General features: G+C 42.2%; 1 protein-coding gene across 6 annotated transcripts in view; it reads right to left on the bottom strand.

The window, feature by feature from the left end:
* Positions 1 to 15,724, bottom strand: part of LOC124782590 (maternal effect protein staufen-like) — a 200,716-nt gene that overhangs the window by 150,718 nt on the left and 34,274 nt on the right. Inside the window, exon 2 of one of the 6 annotated variants that reach the window (XM_047253955.1) lies at positions 7,434 to 7,612. The exons of the other annotated variants lie outside the window; for them this stretch is intronic. The gene's annotated coding sequence lies outside the window, so the exon portion shown is untranslated. The remainder of the gene's footprint in view (positions 1 to 7,433; positions 7,613 to 15,724) is intronic. 6 annotated transcript variants of the gene reach the window in all.

Raw genomic sequence — 15,724 nt, 5'->3', positions numbered from 1 at the left:
CTGCGTTGTACAGACCAAAAGACATCGTAGTGAACTCTAATAGACCAAAAGGTGTCTGCTGTCTGCGGACTAGATCAGTAGTGGAAAATATAGCCTTACTATGAACATTGGCAAAGAAGTGGCACTGGGTACTGATCCGGGATGGTCCTCACATTGAGCTGTCGGTAATCACCACATGGATGCCATTCGTTCTTCTTTGGTACCACATGGGCAGGGGCTGCCCAGCTGCTACTCAAAACTATGAAAATGCCCATTGACAGCATGCTGTGGAGTTCTGCTTCACCCCTCGCAACTCCTCTGGCATCAAATGTCGAGGTCTAGTGTGAGATGGCGAGCCTGGCGTGGTCAAAATGTGATGTACCATTGTGTGTTTAACCAGTGAGGGAGTAGGCGACTGCTGCACGATTTTTGGGAAATCCTTGTAGTAATCGTGTATACAGTGCATCTCTTTCTACCGTACGTACCGTCATCATAGTGATGCAACACATCTTCCCTGGAGTATGCAGGTTTGTAGTGGAATTGATGAGCTGCTTGCATCGGAAGTCAGGTATCAGATAATAAAAGAATAAAAAAGGATAAGCTGCGATATATCCACTGCTGTGAAGTGCCACTCAAATGTACAGCATAGTCCAAGATTAAGCAACAATGTGAGCTAACCGTATGTTTTAATCATATAGTTGTTGGCGCCAAACAGACATGAATCATCACAGCTCTGGCATGGTACACAGACAGTTCTGTCCGTGTCCGCTAGGTACTGTACTTTCGTGTTGCGATCTGTGACAAGAAGTTGACATGCATTACCGGTATGAGTAGTTGTTGCAGCTACACTTTCTGCTTCACGTTTCCACTTGCATGGTGATGTACACTTTTGCGTACTGTTGCTGAATTACTTATGGTACCAACAGAAATTTTGTGCCAATGGCAATCGGTTACAACTTCTTGACAACCGGCGACACAGTCGATGATGTGTGCGCATTGTTTATAATGTGGCTATTTGCATGGTAAGCTCTGCTAATTGCAACTAGAGCAATGCTGGTGTTACTGCAGATGTATTCTCTTGCCGTGGGGTCAGTGTTGACACCTTTGTTGCAGGATACGTCTCAACAATCCTGTCCGCTGTCTGCACAAGTGCCTTTAAATCACCCGAGCACACTGTCAGAATTTTTGAGTGTCACAGGGTAATCGGTACAACCAAATATTGTGCAGCATGTCGTTGCTCACTATGTTGCTTGCCAATGTGCGCAAATTGCATAAGAGTTGTGACGAGATTCGATCGCCGAGCTCCTCAGTCCGTAAAAGCTTCTCTTCCAATTGTGATAGGCGCATCACTAGCAAGTTCTCAATTGACACACACAGTTCGACATTGGGTGGTGCGGCAAGGATATCTTGTACCTCAGAAGCTAAGTGTTCTGTTACTGCTGCAACTACATAGCTATACTTAGTTTTGTCTGCTGATATCTGTGCAAGGATGAACTGGCTTTAAGCTGTGCAGATTGTCCATTTTCAGGCGAAAATGAGCGCAGTGCAGCAGATGTGGAAGTAATTAACATTCACATTACGATGCAGTGCGCAACGCTGAAGCCGATGCATTCGTGTTGTTGTGTTATCGTCGGGCTCACCAAATATGAGGTATCTGGTAGAGTTGAACATTTATTTCATCTATAAATGATAGCTTGCAAGTGTGGAAGGCTGAATGATTAACTGTTAAGAGAGGCATGGAATCATCTATTTCACTCATGTCAAAGAGTAACTATAATGACAAATACTAGTCACATGGAATGTTTATATGCCACTGTACACTCAAAGTTTACAGGGACAGAATGCAATGCTACACTGTGTAGATCCTACAACAGTGTAGTACCTATTACAAAGTTATTGTTGTATTGTGCTATCAATTACTTCATTTACTATTGTGAAGCAAATATTGAAGCAATATCTGATCAATTGTGCGAGCAACATACAATTTGGAGAAGATATTTAAGCATATATGATTTATATATCTACATTTTATTGTTATACATGCATGGTACAAAGTATGTGTGTAGGGAATGTTCTATCTGAGAAACATGGTGTTCAGACATTTGTTACACAAATTATAGCCCCACCATATTGTATCATTTGTTAATGCTAGTAATTGGTGGGGAGGGGGTGGGGGAGGGAGGGGGGGGGGAGATTACTTATTGATAACCTTCATAATCAACATTACAGTCTAATGAAACTGTGAAAATAGTAATGGCCTATTAAAAATAATTTAGTTTCATGACTTAAATAAGGTTGAACCATTTTGGTTTTACACCTCAGAAAATTACATTTTACCTCTCAGGGTGATAATTACCCCCAGAATCACTGTTACAACACATGCCAGCCTGAGACTAAGTTCCCTAGAATAGCTTCCATCATCTTTTCCCTCCGGAACTCCTAACAGATTAAAATACAAGCAGTACTTACAAATTGTAAAACAAACGTCAAAGGTAGATGCATTGAGTGTTAATTAGCTAACCATCCAAATAATATACAAAGTAAAATGGCAAGAAGCTGCCTTCATGATTAATACTATCTTTGTAATGATGTATAATAAAAATTTTCAATATATATTTTTTTCTTTTCAGTTTGTTCAAAATGAAATTTGGATTTTAAGCATAATGTGAAGAAATTACTTTTTTGTCTATAATAGTAACACTCTTCTCAATTATGTCTACTACATGCTTTTCACCTCTTAAATATGTAGCAAATGTCGATGGGCTGCTTTTGTGGGTTTTACAGTGATCTTTATATCGTGTACTTATTTTTCTGCTAGTTTGTCCAATGTAAAATTCATTGCAACAGTTGCATTCTATTTTATACATGCATGATTGGTGGTAGTGGGGCGTCAGGTCAGACTTACTGAATGTCCTCAACTGGACTGCATGGTATCATCAGTTCAAAAACTAATTTATATTTCTGTTTTATGAAATACAAACCTAATTTTGTCAAATGTTTGATGTATGGTAAGACTGCCAATTTTTCTTTCTGCAGCTTTTCTTTTCTTTTCCCCCCTTCCTTACCTTATAGTTCAGTTGAATACACAAAAAAGCTACTCACCAAGTGGCAGCTGGAGCCCCCCCCCCCCCCCTACACACACACACACACACACACACACACACACACAAAAGGTTTTATGTATGCAAGCTTTTGGGGCCAGAGGCTCATTATTCTGAAAGAAGGGTTGAAGGGGAAGGAAGGGGGATGAAGGAAAAACACTGGAGAAGATTAGTCAAAGCGGTACAATTCGAAAAAGTCACCCAAAACCCTGCGTCAGGGGAGACTTACCAGATGGGATGAGAAGGATAATCAATCTTTCCTCCTCGTCCTGTCTGGTAAGTCTCCCCTGACCTTGATTATTTTTGTTGTTATCTCATAATTCTTATTTTTATTATCAATACAGCTTTTATTAAATAATTCAGAACTGTATCCGTTTTCTATGGCTTTATGTCTCAATGTGTCAGACAGTGATAAGCAGATTATTGTCTACCATGACATGAAAAAATACTCGTGTGTTGTTGGATGACATGTGGAATTATAGATTATCCCATTAGACATGGTTTGTTTTTAGAAAACTGTTATGAATCCAAGTGATCCTAAATTAAGAGCACAACTCAAAACTCATAAAAATAACATCCCTATAAGACGGACAATATCCTACAGAGGATCTCAACTGTAGAACAAAAATTAAATAAAATAGTTAATAATAACTTTTTTGAAGAAAACCACTGAATTCATTAATCAGGTTAAAAATATTAACACCCAACTAGAGAGTAAATTTCTTTCATCAGAGGTGATGAACTTGCATATAAATTCCCCAGTGCATGAAACAATTAATATTCTGAAGAACAACTTCCTAAAATATTGGAAACTTTGTCAGGAATAAATTGTTGAACTTACTGAACTTTCATAACCAATCTTATCCTTCAAGTACTTAATTTTAAATGATAGAACCTCCAAGCAAAATAAAGACTTAGATGTGGGCTGTAGCCTAGCAGGAACATTAAGTAACATTTTTCTTAACTATCCAGAAAACATGCTTTTCAAAGAGCAATCGACATGAGCCAACAAGATAATGAATTATACAGGGTGATCAGAAACAGTCTGAAAAGTTTGTCAGTGTGTTGCAGGGTAGGTTTTGCTGAGCAATAATTGTTATGAAACAAATTTGATACATTGCACCGTTTGTGAGTTAATTAGCACTCAAGTTATCCAATTAGGCTGTTGGATGCACAGCCAAGCAGCCCGTCAGATGCAACTGGTGTCAGTTGTTTTCATAGGGTCGATGATAGTGCACGAGACTGCTCTGCCTCTTGCTGAGGTTCTATCCTTACTTCCATCCTATAGCCAATTTTTGTATTGCTCTTTTGTTCGGTTTTAGGAAAACAAATGAAGACTATGTTTGGCTCTGATGAGCCACATGAATTTGCGTGCACAGCACCCTCATTGGCTAATTTTAATGGTGGAACAATTATTTCTTAGCATAACCTATTCTGAAACACCCTTACAAGCTTTTCAGACTGTTTCTGACCACATTGTAGAACTTATGTAGATGACACAATCATTTTATTCAAAGAAACAAAAGAAGAGGCATCTACATTTTATCAGAAATTCAATGAGCTTCACAAAAACATGCAAAAATTACACAATTCATCACTGAATATGTACTAGAGAAGGGTATAAACTTTTCACACTCATCTATCAACAATGAAAATGGAAGTCATACATTTAACAAACAGAGATTGCCAAATAAAAAGATAGTGACAGGCAATAATTACAATTAACATATGGGCAAAAAAGAAAGAAGACTGCTTGAAAGGTTCTTATATGCGATTTGTGAATGACCTGCCACTCATTTTTGTACAAATTATAAATCTTGGTTGTGTACAAAACAGATCTGCAGCATACCCTGAGGTCTTGATTAGTCTGGAAAGTGGCAGTTGTATTTGCTATGAGCATATACATTATTGTGCAAGAATACAATCTGCTTGTACTTTGATCGCTGTTTCTTTATATTTCCTTACAATACTGTACTGCTCCTGCAATGCGCACAGCTCTGGATTGAGGTGTTGTGACTTAGCCAGAGATTTGCAGTCAATTGTGGTTGTAAACATTTCAATTGAGCGAGAGAACCCAGTGGGACATTCAAATCACCCTGAACGTGAATACCACGTATTGTAAATTTGCCATTGTAATATAGGTGGCATAGCTATCATGGCAATGTCCTGTCTGGCTTCTGAGGAAAGGCAAGTGTCAGTGGCTTGTGGTCAGTGACCTTAAGCATATGGCGAAAGTTTTATGGCAGCATAAGCAATGTAAAGCTCGCAATCATATGTCAACAAGCCTTGTTCTGCTGATGAAGGCTTCTGTCTGAAAAACAAAAGAGGTTGCCAGCACTGCTCTATGTGCTACCACAGTACAGCACCTATCACTGTTGCCAACACATCTATCATCAAAGCGAGAGGGGCCTGGGCACGGCATGGGGGACAGGATGCATCATTAGAGTAGCTTCAGAAAAGATGGTTTTCACTTTAGCAAAACCTGTCTCCAATTCTTTAGCTCACAAAATTTCATCCTCTGGTCTCAGATCACCTCTCAACAAATCATTCAATGGCACTGACAACAATGCACGTTTGCATCTAAAATGAAATTTATTATGCCCAGGAATCGTCGCAACTCTTAGATTGTGACCAGGTGTGGGTGACTAGGACTTCCAACCTTCTCTTACATCAGTTGGATTTCTTGGACGTTGATGGTGTATATGAGGAATTGCTCCTCTTGTCACTCTGAATACGCATTTTCAAGGGTTAAAAATGAGTCCCTGAAGATATGGAGTAAATGCTCCACCTGGTCTGATTTCAAAGCGGACATCAAAAGATACCATAAACAGGCACATAACAAAAATTAAGTTTGCAGGTTACCTCATCCATGAAACATTGGACTCTTTGTGCAGTTTTGCATAATCCAAATGGCACTCTCATAAACTAAGAGGCTGAAAGATGTAGTAATGGCAGTTTTGACTACATCTTTGACTTGACAGGCATCTGATGACACACACACACACACACACACACACACACACACACACACACACACACACACACACACACACACAAAGACAATGATAGAAAAGACACATTTTCTGTGTATCTTGCATGCAAAACCTTCAGTTTACAGCATCGGATATCTATCAAGGATTGTCCTCAAATTTAATTATCGGTAGTCACTGCACAGATGCCATCCATTATTCTTCTTTGATATGACACACAGCGGTGCTTCCCAGCCACTGCTTGAAGGTCGACAAATCCTTGTGCCAACACGGACGAAAACTGTTGGTTCACTACCCTCAATTTCTCAGCTGGTAATCGACGAGACCATGTGCAAAATGTGAGGTTCTGGGGTAGTGAGTGTATAATGTAATGTGGTATGTTGTACAAGCATTAGCATGGGTGTATGCTTGGTAAGTTCTGGGAACTGTTTGAGAAGTTCAAAGTATGTAGATTCACTTGTGATTGTATGTACTGAATTAACTGTGATACAGCATAATTTCCCTTGGTTGGTCAATTTAGCAGTAATATCAAGGACACTGTGATGCTGAGGTCTGGTAAAAGGCCATAAATGACCAAAGAGGGGTATCCCATGTCTGCCAGTATACACATCCACTCAAACTTGTGTCATAGACCTACACTGAGAAATAATGTCACACAACCATAAGTTTGAATCGAAGATCCATTGACAACGAAAAGGTGGTGGTTATCATACCTGCGGTGTGTGACAGAAAAGTAACTGGATGCACCAATACTTCAGCTCCAGTATCTACTAAAAACTGCGGCTTTGTACATCACTCTACGACACATATGTGACACAGCTGCTGCTGGGAGAGCAAGTCACCGTCATCATTGAATTCCTGCTGCATTTCCCAGCTTGCAATGGGGAGGGGCGGGCTGGGTTTGAATTTTTAAGGTTACTCGGCTGAATTTTTTGTGGTACCAACAGATCTTTGCTGCTGATGGCAATTGACTGTGCCTTCTTGCCAACCAGTTGTATCGTAGGTGGTGACGAGAGTGCAAATTTTGCAAAATGGTGACTTGTGCAGTAAGCTCAGCAATTTGTGCTTGTGTAGATGTGAGGCTGCTACACAGGTGCTGTGGGCCTATAGCTGCAACACTTAAGGTATGATACATTTCAGGAATACAGTCTGAGCGAGTGTGTCAGGGTTGTTAGAACACGCTGTTAACATTTTGTGTATCAGTGGTAGGTGCAACAGTCATATATTCTAAAACATACAGGGTGAGCACAAAGTCTTGCCCTGATTATAACAATTTATTACAAAATAACCGTTTGACATAATAATCTACATTTGAAGCCGTTGCATAGGTTAGTATTACTAGATTTTTTTTAAGACCACTTACTATAGTAAATCTCAATGTGTGCTCTCTCGGTAGCTCAGAGAATGTCGAGGCGGTATTCCAGGTCCCACCAGGTGTTTTGTAACATTTTCTGCCACAGTACCCACAACAGTTTGTATCCTAGCTTTCAGTTCGTCAACGTCAGCAACTGGTGTGACGAAGGCTCTGTCCTTGATATAGCCCTAGAAAAAAAAAAGTCAAGGGGTGTAATGTCTGGAGAGCGGGGTGCCCAGGGTGTTGGACCATTCCTATCTATCCACCAATCTGGCAATGTTTCATAAAGAAAATCATGCACTATCAAAGCCCAGTGCGGAGGGCGGCGTGCTCCGTCTTGCTGGAAAATTATCCATGATTGATATTCTTGTAACTGTGGTGCAATGAACTGTTGCAAAACATCTAAGTAAATGTTAGCGGTAATGGGCTTTTCCACGAAGAAAAATGGTCCAAACACCTTGTTGTGCATGAGGCCGCACCAAACATTTACTTTATGCTATCTCGCTGTAACTGTACAGTAGCATGTGTAGACTCTGAACCCCATATACAGACATTACGCCTATTTACCATTCCACTGACATGACAGGTGATTCATCGGTAAAGCATATGCGATTTATGCAATCGTTAAGTGTCATCAATCCTGTTGATAATCTCAGTTGCAAATTCAGCACATGTCAGCAAATCATTCGGTTGGAAGGTCTGCGCAATTTGCACTTTGTAAGCATGCAACCTAAACCTTTCTTGAAGAATCTTCACCACACTTGCTTGCGGTATTTGAAGTTCACGTGATGCTTGACACATTGATTTAGACGAACTCCACTGAAACGATTGCCAAACACGATCAACAGTTGCATCACTAACTCGAGGCCTGACACTTTGAGGACGATCTTCAACGCTGCCTGTTTCATTTCAACTTTGCATACCATTGCTTTATTGATTTCACACCAGGAGGGCTGCATCCATAAGAAGCCCGAAATTTATGCTGAACACTGATGGGCGACTTAGTTTCATGAAACCAAAGCACACATTGCACTTTCTCCTGCTTCGACACCATTTCGCCTCCTGCTTCGACACCATTTCGCCAGCAACTAATGTGACCTAACAGACCACATCGGTGTTGTGGAGCAATAGCGCCATCTATTGGTCACAACAACTAGTAGCACAAACCTATGTAATGGCATAAAATGTAACTTATTATGTCAAACGGTTATTCTGTTATAAATTTTTAAAATCAGGGCAAGACTTCGTGCTCACCCTGTATTATCATTGACAGCATGACTCGCAAGTGTCCTCAGATGGTGTAACAACTGTGAGTGGGTGTGATCTCCCAACACTTCTGTACAGAACTGCTTCTCATGCCTTTTCGCTTTGACAGCAGATTGTGTGTCTGGTATTGGGTTATGACAACAGGACTCTTAAGGAGAGTGCAGCACAGTGCAACTGGTGCAGTTGTTTCACATATGTTGGGTGGTTGGTGCGGTGCGGCATGATTGTTTCTGATCAGGTTGCACTTAGAGATCATTTAGGAGTCACAAAAAATGCTGTTTATTAGAGTCACTCACAAGCACTCAAACTGTTCCAGCACCATATTCAAGTAGCACACATTATTTACTCAAGTAGAGCAAGGAATAACTAAGTATTACAAAAAAAGAATAAACTTATGTCAATGGGATGTATCATCAAACACAAATACTTTGAGCACTGTGTGATGTCACTATTATCGCCATTGCAATGTACTACTACATTAGTAAACCACCCCATTAAACCAAGATGATGTACTTTCCTTCACAAAATTTAAGTTAATAATAAGATCCTCAAATACAGGCTTTACAGAGAAAAAAAATTGCAGCATCTGCATATGTATGTCTCTTTATGACAGTATTTTCTGATAAGTCACTTCTCTGTACAATGAACAGAATATATCACAATTTTGATCCCTGTGGCACTCTATTTTGAACCTCAAGTTGGTCTGACAGTTGATCTCCCGAATTCACAGTCTGCTTCCTCTTAATAAAGATATGATTTGACTAGCTTCAAACTGTTTCCACAAGTTCAATAGTGTTCTTGTTTGAAGTGCAAAACAGAATGCTCAACGCAGTCGAGTACCTTGCTTGCATCACATAAGCTGCCCTATGTGTGAGCATGGTCTTGGCTCTCATCAACAGCTATACAATAGCTACAGCCGACTACCACTTCCTGCAACTAATCTGTGACATGTTTAACATTTTATTCCATTCTAGGTACTCATACATTTGTAGAAAGGCAATGGTTTTAAAAACAGGGATTAGTTAGTAGGCTCACAATTTACTGCCTTTTCTAAAAATCTGAGTTACTTGGGATGTTTCTTGGGAATCAGGAAGACAACTGCTACAAGACAAACTTACACAATATGTTCATGGCGCTACAATATAATTTATTACTTCGTTCAGTAGGTTATCTGGCTACCTGAACTCTTCATTCCTTTGAAACTGTAACAATCTCATCCTGGCTTACTTCCTTAAAGTTACTATGAAATGAAGATCTGGCCAGATTGTGACTGCAGTTTGTGTTATTAAGATAATCCATATGTTAGATTACATGTACTGATCATCTTTTTGATTTTCTCTGTAGTTACAGTTTACAAACTATGTATTGAAAGTATCTGCTGGTATTTTGGCTGTATTATTGTGTTTTCTGACTTCACCTTTAATAGTATTAATACTTGATCAGAAACTTTGGACTGAATTTTACAATCCATTACTAAGTTGGTACAACAATTGTCCAAGAAAATATATGCCTCTTTCTTGCACTTAGATGGATGTCTTAACATGTGCACTGAAGACATGCACATATGCAGATTGTGGTATTATCATATACACAAAGTACGAAAGGGCAGAGCACCGCCAGAGCTATCATTTATACTAAGTTGATTCATATGAAACATGTCTGCCATGCTTATGGTAGCACGATGGGAAAGACTTTGAACACATGGGACATTCCATTTTGGAAATCACTTGGGAACACACTATTCTGAGATCCACAGTGTCAAGAGTGACGAGAATACCAAATTTCAGGCATTACTACTCGCCATGGTCTTCACTTAACGACAGAGAGCAGCAGCATATGCATAGAGCTGTCAGTGCTTACAGACAAGCAACTGTGTGAAATAACCACTAAAATCAATGTGGAATATACAACAAATGTATGCATTAGGGCAGTGGGGGGAAATCTGTCATTAATGTGCTATGGCAGTGCAGAAGAACAATGCAAGTGCCTTTGCTAACAGCACGACAAGATAGATACTGCCTACAAGAAAATTAAAGAGACCTTTGGAGAAAGGAGAACCACCTATATGAATAACAAGAGCTCAGATGAAAAACCAGTTCTAAGCAAAGAAGAGAAAGCAGAAAGGTGGAAAGAGTATATAGACAGTCTGTACAAGGGCAATGTACTTGAGGGCAATATATTGTAAATGGAAGAGGGTGTAGGTGAAGATGAAATGGGAGATATGATACTGCATGAAGAATTTGACAGAGCGCTGAAAGGCCTAAGTCAAAACAAGGCCCCGGTAGTAGACAACATTCCATCAGAACTACTGATAACCTTGGGAGAGCCTGCCTTGACAAAACTACCATCTGGCAAGCAAGATGTATGGGGCAGATGAAAAACCCTCAGACTTCAAGAAGAATATAATAATTCCAATCCCAAAGAACGCAAGTATTGACAGGTGTGAAAATTACTGAAGTATCAGTTTAATAAGCCACGGTTGCAAAATACTGACATGAATTCTTTACAGACAAATGGTAAAACTGGTACTTGAGGAAGATCAGTTTGGATTCCGTAGAAATGTTGGAACACGTGAAGCAATACTGACCCTGTGACTTATCTTAGAAAATATATTAAAGAAAGGCAAACCTACATTTCTAGCATTTGTAGACTTAGAGAAAGTTTTTGACAATGTTGAGTGGAATACTCTCTTTCAAATTCTGAAGGTGGCAGGGTGTCAAATACAGGGAGCAAAAGGCTATTTACAATCTGTACAGAAACCAGATGGCAGTTATAAGAGTCGAGGGGCATGAAAGGGAAGCAGTGATTGCGAAGGGAGTGAGACAGGGTTGTAGCCTATCTCTGATGTTATTCAATCTGTATATTGAGCAAATAGCAAAGGAAACAAAAGACTGAATGGAATGGACAGTGTCTTGAAAGGCGGATATAAGATGAACATCAACAAAGGCAAAACAAGGATAACGGAATGTAGTCAAATTAAATCAGGTGATGCTGAGGGTGTTAGTTTAGCAAATGAGACAAGTTTACACAAGAAGAGAATAGAAGCTTTCGAAATGTGGTGCTACAGAAGAATGCTGAAGATTAGATGGATAGATCACTCTTGTAATGAGGAGGTACTGAATAGAATTGAGGAGAAGAGGAATTTGTAGCTGAACTTGACAAGAAGAAGGGATCGGTTGGTAGGAGACATTCTGAGGCATCAAGCGATCACCAATTTAGTACTGGAGGGCAGCGTGGAGGGTTAAAATCGTAGAGGGAGACCAAGAGATGAATACACCAAGCAGATTCAGAAGGAAGTAGAGTGCAGTAGTTACTTGGATATAAAGAAGCTTCCACAGGATAGAGTAGCATGGAGAGCTGAACCAAACCAGTCTCTGGACTGAAGACCACAACAACAACAACAACAACAACAACAAGCTGATGGTAAGGTTCAAGTGTGGCGCAAAGCCATGGACCCAAGTTGTCAACAATGCACTGTGCAATTTGGTGGTGGCCCCACAATGGTATGGGCTCTGTTTACACGGAATAGACTGGGTCCACTGGTCCAACTGAACTGGTCATTGACTGGATATGGTTATGTTCGGCAACTTGGATATCATCTGCAGCCATTCATGGACTTCATGTTGGTTGGTTGGTTGGTTTAAAGGCGGGAGAAGGGACCAAACTATGAGGTTATTGGTCCCCCACAAATGTGAGAATAAAATGGAAGAAATATATAACGCAAAACAGAAAGAAAGGAAAAGCCACAAGAATGAAGGGAAGGCAACGAATACTAAAAGGAACAAAAGAGGACAAGAAAAGAACAGAGAGACGCTAGAAACAGAAGGGAGTAAAACATGAAAGCAGATTACTGTGGCTGGCCAACCACGATAATAAAAAAGGAAAGCCAGCTACTCTGCAACACATTAAAACCTCCACCCTAAAAGCACTAGGGTGGAGGACATGGAGGGACAAAAGACATGTGCTAAAACCTAGATAGAAGTATAAAACCCACTCTCAAAGATAACACATAAAACTAAGGCTGCTGTGGAGGCATTGTCACCCAACACCGAAGGCAGGGTGCTGGGAAAATTAAAAGTCTGCTGCAGAGTGGCAAAAAGTGGACAGTCCAGCAAGATGTGGACGACTGTCATTTGGGAGCCACAGCAACACTGAGGTGGGTCCTCGCAACGGAGTAGGTAACCACGCTTTAGCCACGTATGGTCAATGCAGAGCCGGCAGAGGAAAACTGACTCCCTGCGAGAAGCCTGCATGGAAGACTTCCACACATTCATAATCTTCTTAATGACACGCAGTTTGTTGTGCATGCTGTTATGCCATTCTGTCTCCCAAAGCTGGAAAACCCTGCGGCGTAAGACAGAACGCAGGTCAGCTTCGGAAATACGGTCAGCTTCGGAAATACCTATCTCCAGAAGCGGTTTCCGCATTGCCTGTTTGGCCAACCTGTTGGTAAGTTCGTTGCCGGGGATTCCGACGTGTCCTGAGGTTCACACAAACACCACGGAACGGCGGGACTGTTCCAGGGCATAGATGGACTCCTGAACAGACACCACCAGAGGGTGGCAAGGATAGCACTGGTCGATAGCTTGTAGGCTGCTCAATGAGTCAGTACACAAGAGACATGACTCACCAGGGCATGAGTGGATGTACTCAAGAGGACGAGATATGGCCGCCAGTTCTGCAGTGAAAACACTGCAGCCAACTGACAAGGAGTGCTGCTCAACATGTCCTCCATGAACATAAGTAAAGCCTACATGACCATCAGCCATTGAGCCGTTGGTGTAAACCACTTCAGAGTCCCGGAACATGTCAAGAATCGAGAGGAAGTGACAGCAGAGAGCGGCGGGGTTAATGGCGTCCTTAGGTCCAACCAAAAGGTCCAGATGAAGCTGCGGCCGAGGCGTACACCATGAAGGCATGCGTGAACGGACCGCAAGTAGAGGTGGTAAAGCGATGGATTCCAGTTCGTAGAGAAGGGATCGCATGCAAACTGCAATCGTTAGCTCCCATCTGGGCCGCCGATGCGGGAGATGGACTGCCGCGGGCGTGAAAACGAGGCGGTAATTCGCATGCTCAGGGGAACTACGAATGTGAGCTGCGTAACTGGCAAGCAGGTGTGCACGTCTGATCTGCAGTGGAGGGACACAAGCCTCCACCAGTACGCTGGTCACCGGACTTGTCCTAAGACGACCTGTCGCTAACCAAACCCCACAGTGGTGCACAGGGTCGAGTAAATGCAATGCTGGAGGTGCTGCCGAACCATAAACCACACTCCCATAGTCAATTCGGGATTGGACAAGGGCTCTGAAGAGCTGCAGCAGCGTACAACTATCTGCATCCCAATTGGTGTTGCTCAGGCAACAGGGGGCATTGAGGTGCTGCCAACACTTCTGCTTAAGGTGACAAAGATGAGGGAGCCAAGTCAATTGAGTGTCGAAAACCAGTCCTAGGAATTGATGTGTCTCCACTACAGTGAGTGGATTGTCATTAAGGTAAAGTGTGGGTTCCGGGTGAACAGTACGATGCCAACAGAAGTGCATGACACAAGACTTTGCGGCTGAAAATTGGAAACTGTGGGCTAGAGCCCATGAGTGCTCCTTGTGGATGGCTCCTTGGAGGCGCCGCTCAGCAAAAACAGTACTGGAGCAGCAGTACGAAATGCAGAAGTCATCTGCATACAGAGAAGATGAGACGGAGGGCACAAGAGCTGCTGCTAGACCATTAATGGCCACTAAAAATAGACACACACTCAAACAGAGCCCTGCGGGATTCCATTCTCCTGGATATAGATGGAACTATGGAGTTACCAACTTGGACACGGAAATTATGGAGTGACAGGAAGTTTTGGATAAAAATCGGGAGTGGTCCCCAGAGACCCCACTCATACAAAGTGGCAAGGATATGATGTCGCCAAGTTATGTCGTATGCTTTATGTAAGTAAAAAAAGACAGCAAACAGGTGTTGTCATCTGGAAAAGACTGTTCAGATGGCAGACTCAATGGACACAAGATTATCAGTGGTAGAGCGACCCTGGCAGAAGCTGCCCTGACATGGTGAAAGCAAGCCACATGACTCCAGAACCCAACCCAACCACCGACATACCACACGTTCCAGCAGCTTACTAAGAACATTCGAGAGGCTGATGGGCCGATAGCTATCCACATCAAGTGGGTTTTTATCAGGTTTGAGCACCAGAATGATTGTGCTCTCTCACCATTGCGATGGAAAGATGCCATCGCACCAGATCTGGTTGAAGATTACGAGAAGATGTCGCCTGTAGTCAGAGGAGAGATGTTTAATCATCTGGCTGTGGATGCGATCAGGCCCAGGAGCTGTGTCGGGACAATGTGCAAGGGTACTGAGGAGCTCCCACTCTGTAAATAGGGTGTTATTGGATTCACTGCAGCGTGTAGTGAATGAGAGGACGTTCCCTTCCGGCTGCCGTTTGAGTGTGCGAAAGGCTGGGGGGGTAATTCTGCGACGCAAAGGCTCCAGCAAAGTGCTCGGCAATCGTGATTGCGTCGGTACATAACTCGCCATTTATGGTAGCACCAGGGACAGTTGTTGGGGTACCCGAAAAGATGTTTGATCTTTGCCCAGACTTGGGAAGGTGACATGTGGCACAGAATGGTCAAGACTTATCTCTCCCAACACTCCTTCTTCCATTGTTTGATAAGGTAGCGAACATGGGCACGGAGCCGTTTTAAGGCTATGAAGTGCTCCAGGGAAAGGTGCCGCTTATGCCGCTATAGAGCTTGCCGACGCTCCGTAATTGCTTCAGCGACCACCAAGGGACTGCCTTACGCATCGGGCACCCTAAAGAGGGAGGGATCACATTTTCTGCGGCAGAAACAATTGTGCTAGTCACCTTCTAAGCCATCACGTCGATGTTACCATATGGGGGGAGACTCAGCGATGATAGCAGAGGTGAAAGTCCTCCAGTCCGCTTTGTTCAAGGCCCATCTGGGCAAGCGTCCATGTGCCTGACGCTGAGGCAGAGACAGGAAGATGGGGAAGTGGTCACTACCACACAG

This window comes from Schistocerca piceifrons, chromosome 1 (genome assembly GCF_021461385.2).
Source record: "Schistocerca piceifrons isolate TAMUIC-IGC-003096 chromosome 1, iqSchPice1.1, whole genome shotgun sequence".
In the NCBI taxonomy this organism is placed as follows: Eukaryota; Metazoa; Arthropoda; class Insecta; order Orthoptera; family Acrididae; genus Schistocerca; species Schistocerca piceifrons.
Note: the sequence above shows the minus strand (reverse complement) of the source record. Positions and strands in the feature narration are given on the sequence as shown.